The sequence below is a fragment of the Cervus canadensis genome, chromosome 4 (genome assembly GCF_019320065.1).
Source record: "Cervus canadensis isolate Bull #8, Minnesota chromosome 4, ASM1932006v1, whole genome shotgun sequence".
NCBI classification, from domain to species: domain Eukaryota; kingdom Metazoa; phylum Chordata; class Mammalia; order Artiodactyla; family Cervidae; genus Cervus; species Cervus canadensis.
In genome coordinates this window covers 11,139,210-11,145,209 of record NC_057389.1, presented here as the reverse complement: position 1 = coordinate 11,145,209, position 6,000 = coordinate 11,139,210, and positions in this window count along the sequence as shown.

Sequence of the window (6,000 nt, the reverse complement as noted above, 5' to 3'; positions counted from 1 at the left end):
TCTGCTATATCACAATATGAATTAGATAACCTTATCTGCTGAAATTCTGATTTCCACTATCAGGGACAGAGAACAGCATGACAGGAAGAAAATGACAATAGCATGTTGTTAAATAACTACATTAAGCATTCATAAAAATAATGTATAGTGACCAACTAATTGTTTACAGCTCTTTTACTTAGAAGGTTTTCCTCCCATAAGTTCTTTTAAATTAAAAAGAAAAATTCTCTTATTGACCTCTGTCTACACGCCCCACAGTAATATACATCAGAGCTGAAACTGCTCAGTGCCTAGTAATGACAAACCTATTACAGATCCATTTAACTGGTGGAGGCTTTAGTTCAATATAAAAGTTACTTTATTTTACTAAAATAGTACAAACATTTTTATTTCAAAACTGATGTCTCACAGTTATAAAATAGTTTTAGCATGCTTTGATGATTCACTTTGTATACATCTGTTAATTTTAGGTAACATCATAGCCATTATGGCTGCTCATTGCTATAGTAGCTTGAGAAAACAACTATAGCATTATCATGCTTTAGTTATTTGAGTACATGGTAGAGTTGTGCTTATATCTTATCATGCTATAGTTGTTTGAGGAAAAAAAAAAAAAAAAAGATTCTCTCTACACAATCCATGCCAATGAAGCTTTCATAATCAGGCCAATCACCTAATTGCAAGTTTGTATTTCTATTCCCACAGAGATGTGACAATTAAAGGATACAACTTTAATTCCAAACAACATATTAATCATAATTACTGGATCTGTGCACTGCCTGTTTTGAATTTTTTTAACCCTGTGTGCATCTGTGTGTGTGCAGTAAATTACAAAGTATGTCTATAACTTTAACTATAGACCATGATTTCAAAGCTGAAGCTGGTTCCAAGTTTTCAAAACAAGTTTATATTGCTATTCAGGTAACTTGAATTATAAAAATAACAACCAGGAATCATCTGTCTTGAAAGAACCACTTAAATTGTCTCCTTCTCTCGTGTTAAAAAAAAATACATAAAATTCTGCTTCGATTCATGATTGCTATCATTCCCTGAAGTTAGTTAAGTCATTTGAAATACTAATGAGGTGACTCATGTCCATATTATTAACTACATTCATTTCAGCATATTGCAAATCAATTCCATCACTACAGAAACTACATATTTGTGGGTTTCAGTTTCAAGGTAGGAACTGATTGTCAAGTCAAAGTCTAATGGACAAGGAATCTATTATATTTCTGAGGTGGTAGTTAAAGAGGAATTCTGAGTTTTCAATTCTCCATTGATTTCATGGTTTGGTGACTTTCCCCTTTGACTTAGAGATCAGAAAATGACAATGTTGAAGAAGGAGAAAATGGTCAGTGAAAGGAGAGGTTAGCTTCCAAGCAAAGACATTAATGTCTCCTGGAGACCTAGAGTCAAAGTGTAGGAAGAGCTTGAATACGGGGCAGAGGAGAATAAAACCCCTAATCAAATGTAATAATGGCTCTAGGATGTGTGAGTGATGAAAATTGTAGAAATCAGAGCTGATATTCAGAGGCTAGTTTAAAAGAAATATGAAGAAGAAAAAAAAGAAGAAGAAAAACTGCATCTCTTCTTCTTCCAGCTATAAACTCCAAAAAACAGAATTTAAAATTTGAAGTAGTTACTTTCAAATGTGCTTAATATTCAGGAGGTAATTAAAGTTTACTCCTTTAAGACACCTGTTTCATTCTGAAGCATTTAACAATGTAATAGATATATTTGGGTATCATCTTATGAAATGTTTGAATCCAAGTTACAATTTAAAATAGAGCTAAACAAGAAGAAAAGGGAAACTAGAAATTGAATAAATTTAAACACTGATCTTTGAGTTAAACCAGAAAGCATGAATAATGCTTTGATAAGGAATACAACACAGGGAACTAGATTCAGAAAAGAAAAAGAAAAAAAAAATCTGCCTCTTAACACTACATTTTCTCCCTCTAACAAAGACATTTTGAAGAAACTTAAGTCCTTCTGTGTTGTATAGAAAAATATAGCACAGAGATACAATAACTGTTTATATCCCAATGCACAGAGCCTCGAGACCAGGCTTGCTACACTTACTCATGCTTACTTATTATTAAAGACTTGTCTTTAGACATCTCAGTACCAGGGCACTGTAGATAAAAGACTTGTAAAGGAAGTTCAGAGAAGTGTAATCATTCAGAGATGATTAAGGGAATATAGGTTTTGACTTATGAAAGAAGATTAAAGAATCGAAGTCTCTATAACCGTGCAAAAGATACTAAAAGGTAAGATGATAAGTGAAAGTGGCTCAGTCCTGTCGGACTCTTTGCGACCCCATGGACTGTACAGTCCATGGGATTCTCCAGGCCAGAATACTGGAGTGGGTAGCCCTTCCCTTCTCCAGGAGATCTTCCCAACCCAGGGACTGAACCCAGGTCTCCCACACTGCAGGCGGATTCTTTACCAGCTGAGCTATCAGGGAAGCCTACAAATATCAGAAAGCTATAAGAAGAGAAAGGACAGGAATTATTGTGCATTTCACTGAGATTATTAAGGTGTGAGATGAACAAATGGATTAAGTTAAAATGAGAAAACTTGAGCCTGATATCATTAGAAAGTAACTCTTCAAATGTGTAGAAACTTGAGACGCCAGAGAGAACGGTGGGTTTACTCCTGATAAAATGGTAGTCTGCTCACCTCTTCTCGGCTCTGCATACGCACACTGATATCAACACATGAGCTGTGCTCACTCGCTTCTATTGTGTCCGATTCTTTGCGACCCAATGGACCATAGCCCACCAGGCTCCTCTGTCCGTGGGATTCTCCAGGCAAGAATACTGGAGCGGGTTGCCATGCCCTCCTCCAGGGGATCTTCCTGACCCAGGGATGGAACCCACATCTCCTATGTCTCCTGCATTGGCAGGCGTGGTGTTCTTCACCACTAGTGCCACCTGGGAAAAGCCCCAATATCAACACATGCATAGGCCAACAAGAAGCACAGAAGAGAGTCTTACACATAATTTGAATAAAGCAGCACAAGATTACTTTTGAGGTTTCTTTTATCTTAAGGTTCACAGATGGTTATATTTACCTCGTAATATATAAGATTACAATTCAGTGCCAAACAAGTTCTGTGTTAGACTGCGATGAACAGTGGTACCAAGAAACACACAAAATCATAGAATTTCTGAGCTTAAAGGGAAGGAACATCTATTCTTTTTTTTCTTTTTTTATCTTTATTAGGAACATCTATTCTTAAAGAATTAACTTCCTGACAAATGACTTTCAAGCCTCTGCATAAACCATTTCCACGATCAGAAATTTTCAAGCCAGAGATTACTTGTGTCATATACAGATTTTTGTTACACAGGTCCTTCATTTTGTCAGCTGTTTCTGCTTCACTCTACTTTATAATCATGGATCCTAATTCCACTAATTCCACTGTTTAAGTTGTATAAAAATGTGTTCAAGGGCAGTTACCATAACACAGATAGACCCTCAGACAAAACTTATATCCTTCAATTATTTTTCATACTACATTATTTCAACATATCCTTCTATCTCATTGTTATCTCCTGACTGTGTTCTTCTTGTTGAGGTTTCTCCTTAAGTTTAGTACCTAGAATTAACCAAATAATTGTGAACCTACAGACAAAAAAAAAAAAAAAAAAATGAACGTCACTGTCAACTCATATAAATTATTTCTATTTACTTTACTAGGAGAATATGGCACTATAAGGCTCAGGCTGTCCCCTTCCAATGAGACAATTAGTATAAATTACAAATGGATGAAACAAATATGTGAGATGCTCTTTGACTTTAAATATTGTTATGTGACATGAGGATTTTGCATTTTTCGGCTTTATAAAATCTCTATAGATGATAGAGGATGCTCTCCTTACAAATTGAATACAATGCCCTCCCTTACAAGTCAAAGTTGTAATTGGGGATCATCTCTGGTCATTACCTTTGGAAGGCAAACAACTGATAAATGGATTTGTGGAAGACTAAAGAAATTTTCTCTGATCTAGACCTTTTTTCCTACATCACCTAAGATGGTGGGCAGGAGGCGGCAGACTCCTCTACTTGTGAGTGTATATATGAAACAGTTTAAAGAAATTGAGAGCTTAAAGCTGGTGAGATTGTGAATAACGCCTTATTAAGCAATTTATCTTAAATTGAAAAACGTCTTTACTGGTAGTTATCTCTCAATATTCTGCAACTTTAGTTTACTACTCTTTACTTAATTGAGGACTTGGCAAAAAGTCTTGAGCAATAATTCATTTAAATACTCCCATGTGTTAGTTGCTTAGTAGTCTCTGACTCTGCAATCCCATGGACTGTAGCCCGTCAGGCCCCTCTGTCCATGGGATACTCCAGGCAAGATCCTTCTTGCCTTGAGTGGTTTGCCATTTCCTTCTCCAGGGATTCTGCCTGATGCAGGGATTGAACTGGTTTTCCTGCATTGCAGGCAGATTCTTTACCATGAGCTAAATGCCCCATAGTGAAATAATTAATGACTGCCTAAAATATCTATATTTTACATAAATTATGGCACTAGTATGTATTCCTTTTTTGCAGTGCAAAGACAGAGTCTTATACTTACTTCTGTTAAATTTTATTTAATCAAATTCAGTTTATCCTTTAGCTATAAAATATTTCTAGATTCTGTCTCCAATACTAACAAAATATTATCATCTTGAGATATATTCTAGCAAAAGTTGTTACATAAGTTTTAGAAATCCTCATTCAAATTGTTCATAGTAAATAATGAGTAAGAGAGTCATGATGGATCATTACACAATTGGAGACATTTTTCCCAAGATAACATCTGTCAAGAAATTTCATATATCATTACCAATAACCAATTGTCATTAACCAATTACTAATCCACCTAGTTGTCTTGAGATCAGTTTTGTATAGGATCTCACGAGACAACTTATGAAATGAATAAAGGAAGTAGTCAAACAGTATTAGTCATTATTTGTGTAAATATTTTCCATATTAACACTAGTAACCTTATGTTGTGGATCGAAGAGATTTTTATCAGTCTATTTGTTATAAACAGAGATCCACAGTTTATAAAACATCTTTGTATTGGGTTGAAACAAACTTTCTGGCCAATGCAAAACACACGGAGGTCTACAGTTATAGTAAACATATATACAGATCCACAATTATAAACACGTTGTCTTCAACATGCTCACAAAAATGTAAATATCTAACCTGATATGTAAGTATTTCATTTAGAAGTATAAAATATGCAATTTTCTCATGATAAGATGTATTAAATAATTACTGCTGCATAATACATATTAAGAGCATAGAATTCAGATCAAGTGATTAGTATTCTTGTTCTGACTACCAAAATTGGTATTTTAGGCTGAGTCATTGTATATCTTTGGTCTCAGTTTATTCAATGAAACTGAGAAAATTTCATTAGATCATTTCTAAGTTCTCTTTCTTTTCAATATATTCTATAAGAGCTAAACTTAAACTACTTATATGTTGATTTATATTCATCTGAAAAAGACTATTTCAAAAAACATTATTATAGCATCATTGATACTCAGTATTTTAATATAAATACTGCCAGTTTAAAATGTTATTATTTGTTTTGCTCAAATGCATAACCATTTTAGTTTTTTATCATTTTTAAGTGAAATTTTAAGTGGTTTAATTTATTATCACTCCTTGAAACCTGAATAATGTATTTTTATTTTTATATTCACCATGGTTTTCTTATTTGTCTTTTTTTTCTACAATGGACTTTGTAATACTTAAACTTTAAATTTCTTTGGCTTGAGAAAATTATATTTATCAAGTATTGAATTGTGTTATTCCACCAATACTATCTCAATTGCAAAAATGTCATACCAACTTGGCATCCTAAATGAAATAAGATATATTTGCTTTTGCTGAAATCTATCTTCAGTAAATGACCTAGAAAAATGCATGAAAATGTGGAATGGTATATGCAATATAATCATGAATTTTCCTCGTCTAATAAGC